Below are 17,560 nucleotides of genomic sequence, written 5' to 3'. Positions count from 1 at the left end.
TGCAATACACTTTGTGCGGAAAACAGATCAGATGACCTAGGTAGAGCCTTCCCTGGAGAAATGATTATTTATGTTCAAAGACCAGGCTGTTGGACACTGACCAATTGTCAAGCCCTTTCTCAGAAAAAACAAAACAATACCGCATGCTTTCCCATTGCCCCACTTAGAGGGAACACATCCCACATGAGTGGGATTTTTGCTCTGTGCTGGCCAGCCACCTTGTCAACAATTAATTCAGTTCCTTAATCACAGGAAAAGTGTTTAGGAAACTGAAATAATGAGAGAGGATCATCATCAGGATCGTGTGTGTTCCAAGGGCTCCCTGTGCACTGCCGGCTTTCCTCCTGCCTGGGCACAGGATGATGGCGAAGCGGCACCTTTACCAGTAGACAGGTGTGGGTGTGTGTGCTCACTGGGTTCCACTCCCTGTGGGTTCTGAGGCCTTAATTTCCTGAGTTTGTAAAATGGAAATCACACTTGACTCATGTCTGAGATGATAGGGGATTTCGTTAATCTCCATAGAGTAGATTTTCTCTGGTTTATGTGGCGGCTTTGCTTCATTTGCTCCGCTTTTTTAAAAAAACAGAACATCAGGCTTAATGGCTTCCCAGGTGTCTCCATGGTAAAGAATCCACCTGCAATACAAGCGTTGGCTCCCTGGGTCAGGAAGATCCCCTGGAGGAGGGCATGGCAACCTGCTCCAGTATTCTTGCCTGGAGAATCCCATGGACAGAGGAGCCCGGCAGCTACAGTCCTTGGAGTCACAAAGAGTTGCCCATGACCAAGCATACATGCATGTCAGTCTTTATTTCTTCTGCAGCCACTGTCTTCGACTGGCAATTGCTTCATTTTTATCATCACCAAAGAGTGGCAGTGAATCAACATGCTGTTTATAAAGGAAACCTTGAGATTGTCTTTCTGATGAAAGACTTACCTAAAGGCTATGGTTTGTTATTGAAGTAATATCAGTGCCTAGTAAAATTTAGAAATACAAAACAAGATGAGGGTTGGAGCAAGAGAAGGTAGAGAAGGAGAATTCTGGGAGAAGTTAAATTATACTTGGCTGGTCCCTAACATGTTACATCATTTTGTTATGAAAACATCATGGTCTTACAAAACTTTTGTGAATGTACCATTAATTATTTGTAATCTAATGGCATTATTTCAGTCATATTAAAATGAAGAACATTTGCTGCTGTGACAGATATGATAATAGCTTTCTGCTGTGAAAGGCATTCATTTTGAAACTTCAAGTAATTATTTCTGAGGAGAGGGTACACGTCAGCATAATACCTTCCACTTTTTACATCTAAAGTTATATTTTATGGCAGCTAATCTCAGTAAACAGAGGCAGTGGGAGGCCATGTAATGTTGAAAGAACTATAGAAAAGGATTTGCTTTGTAATTAACTGTTAACACTTCATGAATGGAAATGTAGTTGCACAGATGACATCTGGGTGCTGGAATTAGAAAGACTGAGATTCCAATCCCAGTTCTAACTCTTACAGCCATATTGCCTTTTAGGACAAATTAAACATTATCTCTAAGCCTATATTTCCTTATCTGTAAAATGGAGATAATAACAATACTATTTACCTTACAAGTTGTAATTAAATTTATATCTGTAAGCCTTTTAACAACAATTAAAATGGTACCTGATACATAGCAAGAGCTCAAAAAACATTAACCATTGTTGACATTAACTGTGTTACTTTTAGCAAGTTCCTTTAGGAACCCAGGCTTTGAATTTCTCACTTTTAAAATAGGAGATTTGGACTACCATCAGTGTTTCCCAAAATTAATCATTCAAACATAGCGTTCAAAGTTTTTGCCCTTTGGGGAAAAATATCATGAAATATAACCCTGAAAAGAATAAAGCCATATACACAGATATTCAGATTACCTGTATAAATCTGTACATTTAAAATAAACCTGTAATTTATGAAACAGGTCACCAGCCCAGGTGGGATGCATGAGACAAGTGCTCGAACCTGGTGCACTGGGAAGACCCAGAGGAATCAGGTGAAGAGGGAGGGGGGAGGGGGGATCGGGATGGGGAATACGTGTAAATCTATGGCTGATTCATGTCAATGTATGACAAAACCCACTGAAAAAATAAATAAATAAATTTTAAAAAAAAGTATGCAATCAAAAAAAATAAAAATAAAAAAATAAAATAAACCTGTAATTTAATATAGGTACATTGGTTTTAATTTAATAGCATAAGATAACATCATACCCATCCTTCCAATGTGATATGATAGAAGGTATTGTCACTGAAGGCTTGACTTATTCATGAGCCCATTTGGGTATCATATCTATACCAAACGGACTAGCAGTATCGTCTGTACTTTAGGCTTATCCAGAGCAATAATAGCTTGTTATCTTTTTGTTTCAAATATACAGTGATAGATGCATGTGAAACTGATAGGTACGGTAGCTGAGAGCACAGACCTGGGAGCCAGAAAACCTGGGTTCAAATCCCAGCTTTGCTAATTGCTAGCTTTGTGATGATAGGCAAGACATTTAACATCTCTTTGCTCAGATTCCTCTTCTGTAAAATCAAAATAACAAGTGTCTAATTCTTACTATTATTGTGAAATTTTTAGATAAGTTAGTAATGTAAAGTGCTTGGAACAGTGCCTGGTACCAACATCTGGTTAAGGAACTTTACCTACTGATATAGGCATATATTGCACTTCAGTGAACGTTGTCTTGTGTTACCTTTATTTTCCCCTGTGGTTCTGAATTCTTTAAGGGGTTCAGAAGGGAAACTGGATCCTCATACTTGGAGTAGACCCCTGATGCTTCTGGCTCAGATTTTTCCTTCTGTAAGGTTATTATAGTAGTATCTCCTTCTAGGTACTTCCTAAAAATGGTAAGGTCTAGGGAGGTAATGAGTTGGCATTTGAATACTTTTAAATTCCCCAACACTTGATGGTTTATACCATCCTATTGTTAGCTGGTGGCCTGTGATTCTTTATCCTGAGCAGAGAGGATCAATGTAAGAACCAAATGTTGGTTGGTGACTCTCCACTGCTTCAGATAACCACAAGGGAAGAGAAAGCCATTTCTCTTGCTATGGCTTTCCTGCCAACAACATTGAAGAAAATGAGACATAATGTGAATACCATATGTCTAAATATATTACTATTCCATTTGGTCATAAAAATATAAGTCTCTCTGGCCTTCCATATTTGAAACCCAAATCATTTATATCTCAGACTCAAATCCTTCCTTTAAATCTTCACACACCTGCAACATGATGACATCCAAAATAAGCATGATTCATTGAAAAATGGGAGATTTCTGCCTAAAAAGAGGCTCTACAAGGAAAAGGGAACTTCCATGCCCAGAGATTGGAAGTAAAATATGCAAATGGGGATAGTGTGGCCACAGATCCCAGCCTCTGTATGTGCTGGGAGAAATTCACAGGGACAAATCAAGTGTTTGAATTACTCAGGTAGAATTATTGTGTTTTTAATTATTGTGTCTCAGGTGAGAAAGTTTTGGAAAATCACACTGAACTGGTAATTATGCTCTTAGATGCACTACAACCAGTTTCAATAGCCCATAGAGACCCCTGTACCTCTCAGCTTGAAGGCACTCAGGTTTCCTCTGGGTAACAGACAGTTTCTTGCGTCAGAGCTGTAAGCACGTGGACAAGTCTAAACTAAGCAATAAGAAGGGATGATGAGTAGGGAAACCAAGGGCAGGGAAAGTTGTTTTAGCCAACATTGACTTTGTTTCTTTTGAAAAGAGGTGATCAAAAGTCAAGAGAACATATATAGTTTGGTTTCATTTCATTTATTACCCAGCTGACCACCTTTGGGACAAGAATTCCCTCCTCAGAGATTATCTGTATATCCAGAATCCATCTATAGGTTTCCAAGTGTGAACTGATCATGGTTGTGATTCAGTAATTTTTAGATAGGAAAGTCATAGTATATACTGTGTGCATGCTAAGTCATTTCAGTCGTGTCTTGACTCTTTGCAACCCTATGGACTGTAGCCCGCCAGGCTCCTCTGTCCATGGGATTCTCCAGGCAAGAATACTGGGGTGGGTTGCAATCCCCTTTTCCAGGGGTTCTTCCCAACCCCTGGAACCTAACCCATGTCTCTTAAATCTCCTGCATCTGTAGGCAGGTTATTTACCACTAGCGCCACCTGGGAAGCCCTAGTATACTTTATATGCTGTGAAATTAAAACCCATCCCCTAAATTTGACATCATATTCATCTGTGACTCATATTGGGAAAGTGTAACACCCTCCTCCAGTACCTGCTTTGGAAACCAAATCTATCTTATAGAACTCTGTCACATTATTAACTAGAATGACACTATCTTTCAGTCTCAATGCTTCATCTTTTCACCAATTTCCTTCTTTGAGATGACCTTCTCCTTTGCTCTCCCCATCTTGCCAAGATCTGGGCAGAGAACACTATGAAGTGTTCTCTGCTGGCATCAAGTTCTCAACTAATTCTGAGAGGTTCTTCAGAGGCACCCTCACCACCCTTCTAATAAAATTCCTGTTTTGCTTAAGTCTGTTTCTATTTCTTGTACCCAATCAAGCCCATCTATTATGATAGTAACCAAAATGATATGTATATACATACATATATAATGTATATTGCATAATATATAATATGCATTACTAAATATATATGGTATATTTAATGCATATTTTATATGCATATAATTTATTGAGGACTTATCATACTAGGCATCATTCTAAGTTCTTAACATGTAGTAACTCATTTGTATTTACAAGTTTACAAAGGTATCCCTTCTCTGCCAACACTTCAGTACTTCCATTTTTGTTCCCTGCTCTAATTTTTTTTTCTGTTTTCAGTGTACTTCTCTCTTCGCAACACACATTATCACATTCTTAATAGGTTTATTGTGTATCAGTTTCCCTGCCCCCCCACTAAAATGTAATCTCACGAATATGTCTCAGGTGCCCAGGACAGTCTCTGATACATGGTAGGGGCTCAATAAATATGTATTTCATTAATTAAATAATTAATTAATGAGCTCATGCTACCATATGGCTTATTATGAATATTCCTTTCAGTCAGCAACCTCCTCCCACCTACCTGGCAGGACCTGCTTAGGTACATTATCTGTTCTCTTCTGTAAAGCTTTTTAAGTTTGGGCTAGATTTTCACACATGTGCTCTGGTTCAGCAACAGGGGACTAGATCAAATGACCTCCTGAGAGCTGTCTGGCTCTTGACAATCAAATTCAATTCCACTTAAATGTTCTAAAAGCAATTTGTGGAGAAATTCTTTTCCTCCTTTTCTCCCCAACTGGAGTGCACATTTATCTAATTATTTTCTTAGGAGCTTGACCTAGCTTTAAAGGAGTCCCATGTCAGCTCTCCTACATTTTCTCTAAGCACTCACTTTATAAAACTAAGAGACTAAAGACTCAGCTCTCTAGGGAATTAAATTTCATTCAAATAAGATTAAGGATTTTTGACTCACAAAAGCAAGGACAATCAGAGGCTAACTAAAACGAGGCAATTGTTCAGCAAACTAATCCAGACATGTTATTCACAAAGAGACTCTCACAATTGGCCAGGGAAGGAAAATGCCTGTGAAAGAATGGGTGGGCTGCACTGAGTTAAGGGAGCCTACTTCCTTCTAAGGCTTAAAGCCCAGTCCCTCACTTCCTAGCTGGTGAATATGTTTATTTTCTAAATTTAGTCCATTGTAGCCCAAATCCTCCCATTGAACAGGATTAGATTAGAACCTGAGAGGCAGCCTTCGATTAGATCTTGAAAGCCAGGCACGTGGTGGTTAACTCCTCTGTGGAAGCAGTGGGTTGGTGATGTGGTGATGTGGTATCAGGAGTGGAGAAAAAGTGTTGATGTTGATTTACGGAAGTATGTCTGTTACCCGTAGGTTTAGAACATGGGTTCTTAACCTCTTGTGGGGCATTAACTCTTTTTCAAAATGTTTTTGATTGTGTAAAAAAGAGCATAAAATTGCAAAGCAAACTAATTATATTGAAATGCATTTGTCAAAATATTTTTTTCAAAACAAATCAGTAATTCATGTATTTATTAATATATTAAATATCAGAGCTGCAGTAGGCCTGATAATTACTGTAATTTTAAAGTGATGAGTTTAAATCGTGCATCTCAATAGCTACAGTGTGATATGAAAACATATACAATTTATATGAGTGATAAAATCACAGGTACAGCTAATAATTTTGTGGTTGATTCTTTGTAGTCATAATTGAAGGAAATGCTGAATTTCAATTAGAAGTTAATGAAGATAGTGTTATAATTTCTCGGATGCCCCCCACCATCTACCCCAGGTTAAGAACTCCTGCCATCGATACTAAAGTGAAACAGTCCATGAATCACCACCATTAAATACTGTACCCAGCATCATGGGGGAATGTCCACATTTGTGGGCAATTGTTTCAACTATTACCTAGTTTAAGAAAATATTCTTGCTGGCTCACATTAACAATAAAAAAGATTAAAAAATGGAAAAAACATTACTATCTGCCACATATATTCTGTACCTAGTGAAAAGATCTCTTTAAACTGGTGGGCAGGGGCCCCAAGTTGCCATAACAGACTATTAGAACTCTGGCATTAGGGTGCCTAACTTGTTCCCATTTGCTTAAGACTGTCCCTGTTTTAAAATGAGAAGTCAGGCTCTAGGAACCCCTCGGTCCCTGGCAAACATGGATGGTTGTTGAGTGCTTTGGAGTCAGAAATAACATAGTAATTTTAATCAACTTGAGAGATAAATAAGTTGTCAGGAATAAGTTGTCTATTTGTCAGAAAAGACCCTGATGCTGGGGAAGATTGAAGGAAGGAGAAGAAAGGGACAGCCGAGGATGAGATGGTTGGATGGCATCACCAATTCAATGGACATGAGTTTGAGCAAGCTTTGGGAGATGAAGAATAGGGAAGCCTGGCTTGCTGCAGTCTGTGTGATCACAAAGAGTTGTGCACGACTGAGTGACTGACCCACAACAACAAAAATGTCTCTCTTGAGTCTCAGCATCTTCGTTTCCAAATGAGAATGAGAATATCTTTCCTACAAAGTTGTGATAAGTGTTAAATGAGGTTATACATATAAAATGCTTTGCCACGTTATAAGCACTCAAAAACCAGTGACGACTATTATTATTATTGCCACTGCTGTTATTATAAAGTTAATTCCCTTCCCTTTACCTGACTCCATCTTCTCAAAAGAATCTCACCTTCCTCTCTTCCTATGTACATTGTATACAGTCCTCAGACCCCTGCTGAACTCTACTTTTTTCATGAAGAATTAATTTGCTAATATCACATGCAGTGATGAAATGGTGCATTAGGTTGAACTTTTTGAAACTGATAGTTTTCTAAGTCAAAAACAGTCAAATACTGATATCATACAATTTGACCTGTGTGTGTACATAGTAGGCATGGGGTGTGGCTTATACAAGGCTGTCATTTCATAAATGTTGTCCTTTCTTCCTCAATGACTCTGATATTCATGGGCCTCTCCTTAATTCCTCCTTTAATCATCCTAGGTTTTCAAAGAAATTTCAGATTCCATGTCGTTATATTTTAAATTAAGATGATCTATTAAATGCTTAAGTAAAATGATTTTTTAACCTTTCATAAACTGTGTGTAAAAAATTCACAAATCAGAAGAAAAATTCTATAGTCTTGGAACCTTATATTTGCTCTAGATAAAGTTGCTATTATGTATCCCTTGCTTTTTGGCAATAAATAATATACTGCCTTGCCTTTATCTTATATACATGTGTCTTGAACCTCATCTTGACCATGTTGTATTATCTTTTTACAATACCCAGTGTTAGAAAGAAATACATTAATTACAGATAATTGAAAAGGGAGCTTTAAATATCATTGAAACCAGATGGTATGTTTACATCAGTAAGGTTTCAGACTCAAAGGAACATCATTAAAGAGAAGGGCCCCAAGTAAATTTCTGGAGCAGCTCTGACCAGGCTGGTAGCCCCTATGCTCATGTGGTTATTGAACCCTTGAAATATAGTTGGACCAGATTAAGAAGTGATGTAAATATGAAATACATACTATAACCCAAAAACTTAGTAACAAAGAATATAAAATATGCTCTTAATAATTTTACATGTTGAAATGATAATAAGTTGGCTATACTAGGTTAAATAAAAAAATGTAATTAAAATTAACTTCACTTTTTACTTTTAAATGAGACGCCAGAGCATTTAAAAATTCATACATAAAATCACCCAAATGCCAGTCAAGAGATGAATGGATAAATTTAATGTGGTACAATGAAATATTATTTCATGTATATAATACAATATAATACAATGAAATATTATTCAGCCTTAAAAGGAAGGAAATTCTGATACATGCAGCAGCATGGATGAAACTTTGAAAATATGCTAAGTAAAATAAGGCAGACATAAAAGGATAGATAATGCATGATTCCATTTATATCAAATACTTAGAATAGGCAAATTCATAGAGACAGAAGGTAGAATTAGAAGTGACCATGGACTAGAAGTAGGGGGAATGCAGACTTAGTGTTTAAAAGGAAAGGCGTTTCTGTTGTGGGTGATGAAAAAGTTCTGGCAATGGATAGTGGTGGTAGTGACTACTTAGTACCAGTGAATTATGCCGATTATAAAACGGTACATTTTATGTGTATTTTACCACACATTTTCAGCGTTCTCGTGTGGCTTACATTACATTTCTTTGGATAGAGCTTAGAGTTTAAATTGGCTATAGAGGTTAATGAGGAGAAGACAATGGCAACCCACTCCAGTACTCTTGCCTGGAAAATTCCATGGACGGAGGAGCCTGGTAGGCTGCAGTCCATGGGGTCACTAGGAGTCAGACACGACTGAGTGGCTTCACTTTCACTTTTCACTTTCATGCATTGGAGAAGGAAATGGCAACCCACTCCTGTGTTCTTGCCTGGAGAATCCCAGGGATGGAGGAGCCTGGTGGGCTGCCGTCTACAGGGTCGCACAGAGTCGGACACGACTGAAGCGACTTAGCAGCAGCAGCAAGGGTTAATGAAAAGTCGAGCAATGCTGGTGGAGATTGAGAGCTGAATCTTTGCAGTTAGATGTAGTTAGATGTTAGGATTCAAATTCCAGCCCTGCCCCTGACCACCTAAGAATCCTTGGTCAGTATCACTGACTACCTTAGTTTCTTCATCTGCAAATGGGGATTATAAAATGTACCACATAGGGTTGCTGTAAGCTTAAAAGATAATACATATACATTGAGTAATGTAAACATAAGAGGCAGCTGAATGAATGGTATAACTTGTTGCTATTGATGGAAGCAATATCTTCCATTTTTATTGATATCTAGCAATTTTGCTAAATCTGAGGCATAATATGAAAAATGTGACCAGATACCTTAGCAGATTTTAGGCTCAGCCTTGTATAAACTCTCCCCTCAGAATACTTCAGTTCTGCTTCCTGAAATTCACCTTGTGTAGTATTAGTAAACAGCAAAGAAGTGATTCAGGCATATTTCTTTTCAAAAGTACCTGGGAGAAGTGGAAAGTATGATGTCATTTTCTAAGATCTCTAGCTCTCAGGCTATAATTGTGAGTTTATCTTCTGTCAGGTATGAAAATGAAAGTCATTAGGTTGTAAGTTTTCTTTGTCTCGCTAAGGTTTCAAATGGTAAGCTCAGTGGAAGAGTGTCCAAACAGAACTGGGTATGCCCAATAGCCAGATCAGATACCGTTGGGATTCATAGTATCAAAAGTAGTCTTGAAAGCTAGCACAGACTCTGATGGGAAAGATTCTTGGATGCAACTCAGAACTTGCTTCCCCTCCTGGGATATTGAGTTAGTAAATAACAGAGCAGCCATACTGGTTTCTAAGACACAGATATTTCTGTCACGGGGCTGCTTCCTCTGTGGCTCAGAGGTAAATAATCCGCCTGCAATGCAGAAGATGCAGGTTCAACCTATGGGTTGGGAAGATCTCCTGGAGGAGGGCATGGCAACCCACTTCAGTGTTCTTGCCTGGAGAATCCCATGGACAGAGGAGCCTGGAGGGCTAGAGTCTATAGGGTCGCAGAGAGTCAGGCAAAGTCGTGCCTGAGCCCTCCACAGGCCTCTCTTTACCTGAGTTTCCCGCCCCCCAGCCCGAGTCCCTCCAGACCTCCTCACATTCCAGAAACTAACGGCCTAGTTTCCTAAGGGGGCTCTGGTTCTTCGACTGGCATCTGTTCTCACTGGTCAGTGCCTAACCATGCTGCCTCTTAAATATCTCCACAGTCTACAGCTAAAGCATTAGCTTAATTCCTGAGATTCTATTTGCCCATCTTTGTATTGCTGGAGTAGGAAGTATAGATGGAAATGAGAAATTGGAAAATAACCTGACTCTGCTGAATGATTCATCTATTATTTGAGTATAAGAATTTCTTTTAAAGAGCTTGAGCTCATTTTAAGGAAGTCTCTAAATCAAGAGTTGCAAACTCCTGTGGACTGGCCGAATTTGGACTGCAGATGATTTTTTTTTTTTAATGGCCAGAAGTGTATAAATATACTGAATTCAAAGATTAAGCCAAAAAAGAACTGTTCATCCCAGCTACCCTCTTGTCCTACTGCTCAAATTAAAATCCCAGCCTGTTCCCTGACAGCATTAAAATTTGAAACCCCTGTTCTAAATTCATACAACACCATCTCAATTCTACTAGTATTTACTCATCACCTGATCATACAGTCTGTCACTTGAGCTGTAATGTTTCTATTTTGTTTAAGAAATGGATGCAAAGCTACTTTCAGAGGTAGCCAATTAAGATTAATTAAACATTTCACCAGACTTAACAGGTCTAATTAGATTTGATTCATCTGTAATTTTATTACCAATGAGATATCTGGATGACTAAATTATATTTTCTTAACTTCATAGGAGCCGAATGCTCATCTCTTCCCCGTGGGCTTTTTTTCTCCCTCTAAGGGATGTGATAGTGAGTCATCATCCATATTCTCCCTGTCTCCTGGTGCCATTAAGTAAAGCCCATCTGAGAGCTGATGATGGAATCTGGGGCTCTGGGGCAGCTTCTGGCTTTGGGCCACCTCCCTGAATTATTCATGTGGAGCCAGGGAGGGTAAATGTCCAGCCACAAAGATCCAGAACCAATGCCAAGGGGGAGATGCTGGCCTAAAATAACTGAGGAAACGACCACTGGCGCCACTGACTTGGAAGCTCCAAGTAGAACCACATGGCTTCAGCTCAGGTCTAGGTGGCCCTTGACCCCCCCCCACCCAACCTCCCCCTCCTTCCTGCCCCAGCACTCCTGTTTTAACTAAGAAAGGAGCTCTGAGGAGCCAAGATGTCTCTCTGACCCGGTGTAAACCCTGTCCTTTGAGTTATTGCTCTCAGCAACCCTGCAAGAGGTTTGGGATTTTTCAGAATAAACAGCAATCCCCAGCCTCTAATTTTCCCCCGGCAGCACTCTTGTAATTATCCCATTGGTGTTAAGTTGATTGTATGTTTTTAGTATATTTACTGAATACGTATTATGCACAGAGCATGTGGTAGCACTGGTAGGGGGATGCAGAGGGGAACAGGGTACAGATCCTGATCTTTAAGTATAATAAGTAAGTTTCATTTGGAGTCAACTTCATGGTGGCTGTTGGAAGTGATGTCTTTTGAAGAATTCAAAGTCTCCAAGGAGAATCAGTGGGAAAGAATGCTGTGATCAAGTCATGATGTCTCCTCTGGCAGAATACAGAAGGGTTTCATTCCTGACCAGCAGTCTTATAAGAAAAATAATACTGTTGTCTAGTTGTCCATTTATCTATAATGCCTTACATAACAGGAAAAAAAAAATCACTGTCATTTACTCAGTACTGAATATAAGCAAGACATTAGGTAGGTGCTTAATATGCATTTACTCTCTTTTAAGAATATCTGGCATTGTTTCGTCTCAATCACCAGTGACTACTTTTAGACCTGTGATTTGACCTGTGTGGTCTATGTGGTTATCCCAGCTCTAGAAGCACAGACACAACAATTTACAGTGTGGTATGGGAAGAGCAGTACATCAGCAGTTAGAAAGCTCAGATGCTGCTAAGCGATCTTACATCTACAGCCCTCATTTTCCAAAATGTAATACGCTGGGGATAACTTGATTCTTCTGGCCCCTTTTCAACACAAGTCTGAGGAAACCTAGCTCACTTCACTGTTGTATGGACGGACTTAAAGTAATTAACAGAAGATGACCCAAACCATACACATTTTTCTCCTCCATAGACATCTGAAAGGATTAATGTTTTGCTGTCATCCTGAGAAAGGAAAGGGATGCTGTTGGAGTGAAAGAAAAATGAAACTGTTAATTGCTCAGTCATGTCTGATTCTTTGCCACCTCATGGACTGTAGCCCACCAAGCTCCTCCTGTCCATGGAATCAGGCAAGAATACTGGAGTGGGTAGTCATTCCCTTCTCCAGGGTATCTTCCCAACCCAGGGATCAAACCTGGGTCCCCTACATTTCAAGCAGATTCTTTAACATCTAAGGCCCCAGGGAAGCCCAATAAAGGCAAGGGATGCTGTTGGAGCAAGCCTATACAATTCATCTGGGTAGATTTTGGAGTCTTCCGGATTCGGGCATGATACAGTCAAGGAAGTTCCCTAGGGTACAGTGACCTTAGTACATAAAGTAAAACAAGAGATTTGTCTCTAGTAGCTGTGACCAGGTCACTGAAGGTATGCAAGGGGAATATGTTCTGATAAAGGCTACAAACTTGTTAACACTTTTAATTATGTTTGGGGCACACAGCGTTATAGAACCAGCTGACTTGGCATTATTGAAAACCTTGTCAGCTGCCATTCAGTGATTCAGCCAGCCAAGGAAGCTCTAGGGAAAGTTTGCTCATTTCTCTATTCAGGTTGTTTGTCCATCCATGTAATTTTAGAAGTATTCTTTCAACGAATCCAGCAGCCGTTAATCCTAACAAACAATAGCTTTTGAATTCCAGTCCATCCTTTATCACGTAATAGTTAAGGTAGAGAGAGTAGTGGGGAGTCTTCTAGTTATATTTTGTCATCCTGTCCAGAATACAGTTGTGAGGAAATAGAGAAGTATTTGACACATGGAAGCAGGAAAATAGTCCTTTTTCAGATAAATGTTCTGGAAAGTTTTCATTCAAAGTTAAACTGTGTTGAAGTCATTATTTGTTTTATTTTGTTGCATATTTTATTTGCGCTCAACTCACAATTCCTTATGTTAAAAAGAAATGGTTTTTAAATCTACAGAATTCCAAGTACAGTATTAAATTTTGTAGCTAAAGGAAGTAAGTGTGTACCACTACTTACATTCTAACAGAAGTAGGAGAGAAAAGCCCCAAAACTTGTCTTGGTAAAGCCACACATTGGTAATTGTGCCAGGGAGTTCACGCTGCAGAATGTCTAGTGTAAGTAGTGGCTGACCTGTGAGTAAATGTTTAATTTCATACCACAGAACCCTGTGACAGCCCATTAAAAGATAATCCCTTGGTGTCTAAATCTCAGAAGTTCTCCTTTGCCAGTCAGCTTGTGGTTGGGGTTGTTCAAGACAGATGGACCATCATCCCATTTTAACATTGTATATTGATGTTTGCCTTGCCAAATCCCTCTCCCCTGCGCACATCCTTTTCTATGAGGTAAAAGAAATTGTAATCTCTGGACTCATTTGATAAATTTATAAACCTTCTTAGGATAAAGGGAACTTCAGAATTTGGTTCAATCCCTATAGGTCTGAGTTGAGAGAGAGAGAGAGACAGAGATAAAGACAGACAGGAGGAGGGAGGTGTCCATTCATATGTACCATACCTTCCATGGTCAAGCTAGTCATTTAATTTAAGATGCATGGACCTCTCCTGAAAATTTCATCAAGTATATAATAATATCAGCAACAAGTTACATCAGTTGAGTGATTGAATACTCATTGTGTGCCAAGAAATGGAGGCTGAGTGCCTTGGAATGTCAGCATAGAAACTGTATGTCAGGCTAGGTTCATGTTGTAGAGTTAGCTCCCCAACAGATGAGGGAAACCTTCAGAGAGAAATCAGGGCCAATGAGGCAGCCCTTAGGGACAAGGTCAATGCCAGTCCTACTGCACTGTGGCAAAATGGAAAGATATGGAGGAGGAATGAGATTTGCAATGCTTCTTAATGCTTATGGGAGTTTTTCCCCCTGAAAAACATCTGAGCATACAGAAGTTTGTACACAATTCCAGGAATTGTTACAGAAATCCTGAAATCTAATCACAGGCAGTTTGGACTCCTGGATTAAGACAAAAAGAGATAGGAGGAGAAAGCATCTGATTCTTACTAGGAGGCTTCTGTATTGCAGACATTTGACATACATATAAACACACCTTGACTATGGCCATGAAAGATACGGCTTGTGGGCCCCATTTGGTAGATCCAGAATCTGAGATTCTCAAAAGTTAAACATCCACAGAGATCACATGGCTAGCAAGCACTAGGCAGGCATTCAAAACTCTTTATTCCTGACTTGCCAGTGTTAGCATTTGAGTCAACCATGAGAGAGAGAGCAAGCCTCAAACACAACAGAGATGAACATTTTTATAAGAGATTATTGATGTTAGAAACTCTGTATATATCTCATGATAGGTACATTAAATATATCACAATTCATCCACATAATGGAATATCATACATCACTACAAGCCATATTTTCACAAAATTTTTAATGATATGAGGAAATGTTCATAGTTGCAAGGTCACAGAAGCAGGATTCAAATATGTATATTTATCATAGCCTATATATGTGTATGTGTGTGTGTGCACATATATAGATACGAGAAAATTAATGATAAAAAATAGGAGTTTTGTCATTTAGTCATTCATGTTTGCATTATAATGATAACTTATTAATTCTGTAATCAAGAAATAGTCAATCTAACAGTTGAAGTATATTACTTAGATGTTAACTGTCTTTTTTTTTAACTGCCTTAAGATAGAGCATAAAGGAACTAGAAGGGATATAGCACAATCCCTTTTTAAAATTTTCATTTACTTATTTATTTTTTAAATTGAAGAGTAGTTGATTTACAATACTATATTAGTTTCAGGTATACAGCATAGTGATTCAATATCTGTGCAGATTACACTCTATCATAGGTTATTAACCTCAGATACGCAGATGACATCACCCTTAGGGCAGAAAGTGAAGAAGAACTAACAGCCTCTTGATGAAAGAGGAGAGTGAAAAAATTGGCTTAAAGCTCAACATTCAGAAAACTAACATCATGGCATCCAGTCTCATCACTTCATGACAAATAGACAGGGAAACAGTGGCTGACTTTATTTTTCTGGGCTCCAAAATCACTGCAGATGGTGACTGCAGCCATGAAATTAAAAGACGCTTACTCCTTGGAAGGAAAGTTATGACCAACCTAGATAGCATATTAAAAAGCAGAGACATTACTTTGCCAACAAAGGTCCGTCTGGTCAAGGCTATGGTTTTTCCAGTGGTCATGTATGGCTGTGAGAGTTGGACTGTGAAGAAAGCTGAGCACCGAAGAATTGATGCTTTTGAACTGTGGTGTTGGAGAAGACTCTTGAGAGTCCCTTGGACTGCAAGGAGATCCAACCAGTCCATCCTAAAGGAGATCGGTCCTGGGTGTTCATTGGAAGTACTGATGCTGAAGCTGAAACTCCAGTACTTTGGCCACCTGATGTGAAGAGCTGACTCATTTGAAACAACCCTGATGCTGGGAAAGATTGGGGGCAGGAGGAAAAGGGGACTACAGAGGATGAGTTGATTGGATGGCATCACTGACTCAATGGACATGGGTTTGGGTGGACTCTGGGAGTTGGTGATGGACAGGGAGGCCTGGTGTGCTGCTTTTCATGGGGTCACAAAGAGTCAGACACGACTGAGCGACTGAACTGATAGTTTATTATAAAATAAGAGCTATAATCCTCTTTAATCGGTTAAGAATCTGCCTGCAATGCAGGAGACCTGGGTTCAATTTCTGGATCAGGAAGATCCCTTGGAGAAGGAAATGGCAACCCACCCCAGTATTCTTGCCTGGAGAATCCCACGGACAAGAGAAGCATGGCAGGCTACAGTCCACGGAGTTGCAAGAGTCAGACACAACTTTGTGACTAAACCACCATGCAGCACATCCTTGTTTCTCGTGTTGGTTTGTATCTCTTAATCTTATACCTCTAATTTGTCCCTCCTGCCTTTACTTTATTCTTTGGTAACCACAAGTTTATTTTCTATATCTGTGATTTTGTTTCTGTTTTGCATATACCTTCATTTGTGGTTTTAGTTTTTTTTAGATTTCCACATATAAGTGATATTATATGGTATTGTCTTTCTCTGACTGACTTAATTTTCTAAGCATAATATTCTCTAGGTCCGTTCATGTTGCTCCAGATGGCAGAATTTAATTCTTTTTTATGGCTGAGTAATATTTCTGTGTGTGTGTGTGTGTGTTACATCTTAACCCTATCCTCTGTTGATGGACATTTAGGTTGTATCCATGTCTTAGCTATTATAAATAATGCTGCTATGACCATTAAGGTGTATGTATAATTTCAAATTAGTGTTTTTCTACATATATACCCAGGAATAGAAAGCTGGGTCATATATGATCCATAGATCGTATAGGATCTCTATTTCTAGTTTTTTGAGGAACCTCCACACTGTTTTCCATAGTGGCTGTGAAAGTGAAAGTGGCTCACTTGTGTCTGACTCTTTGTGCCCCCTTGGACTATACAGTCCATGAGAATTCTCCAGGCGGGAATACTGGAGTGGATCCCTCCTCCAAGGGATCTTCCCAACCCAGGGATTGAACCCAGGTGTCCTGCATTGCAGGTGGATTCTTTACCAGCTGAACCACAAGGGAAGCTCAGGAATACTGGATTGGATAACCTGTCCCTTCTCCAGCGGATCTTCTGGATCGAGGAATCGAACCAGGGTCTCCTGCATTGCAGGTGGATTCTTTACCAACTGAGCTATCAGGGAAGCCCAAATCACTCAGTCATGTCCGACTCTTTGCAACCCCATGGACTATACAGTCCGTGGAGTTCTCCAGACTGGAATAGTGGAGTGGGTAGCCTTTCCCTTCTCCAAGGAGTCTTAACCCAGGGATCAAACCCAGGTCTCCCGCATTGCAGACAGATTCTTTACCAGCTGAGCCACAAGGCTGTACAAATTTATATTCCCACCAGCTGTGTAGGAGGGTTCCCTTTTCTCTGCATCCTTTCCAACATTTGTTGTTTTTGAATGCTAACCATTAATAGGTGTGAGGTGATATCTCATTGTTGTCTTTGATTTGCATTTCTCTATTAACTAGTTGTGTTGAATATCTTTTCATATGCCTATTAGCCATCTGTATATTTTCTTCAGAAAAATGTATATTTAGATATTCTGACCATTTTTTGATTGGGTTGTTTGGGGTTTTTTTATATTGAGTTATATGAGCTCTTTGTATATTTTAAATATTAGCCTCTTGTCAGTCCCATCATTTGCAAATATTTGTCCCCATTCCATAGATTGCCTTTTTGTTTTGTCAGTGGTTTCCTTTGCTGTGCAAAAGCC

At 39.3% G+C, this 17,560-nt stretch overlaps 1 long non-coding RNA gene across 1 annotated transcript in view; it reads left to right on the top strand.

The window, feature by feature from the left end:
- LOC122683573 overlaps positions 1-16,273 on the top strand; it is a 56,364-nt gene extending 40,091 nt beyond the window's left edge. The window contains exon 3 of the long non-coding RNA XR_006337784.1: positions 15,966-16,273. This is a non-coding gene — a long non-coding RNA (uncharacterized LOC122683573). The remainder of the gene's footprint in view (positions 1-15,965) is intronic.
- The last annotated feature ends 1,287 nt before the right edge of the window (positions 16,274-17,560 follow it).

This window comes from Cervus elaphus, chromosome 1 (genome assembly GCF_910594005.1).
Source record: "Cervus elaphus chromosome 1, mCerEla1.1, whole genome shotgun sequence".
Classification (NCBI taxonomy): Eukaryota; Metazoa; Chordata; class Mammalia; order Artiodactyla; family Cervidae; genus Cervus; species Cervus elaphus.
This window is presented reverse-complemented; position numbering and strand designations above follow the sequence as displayed.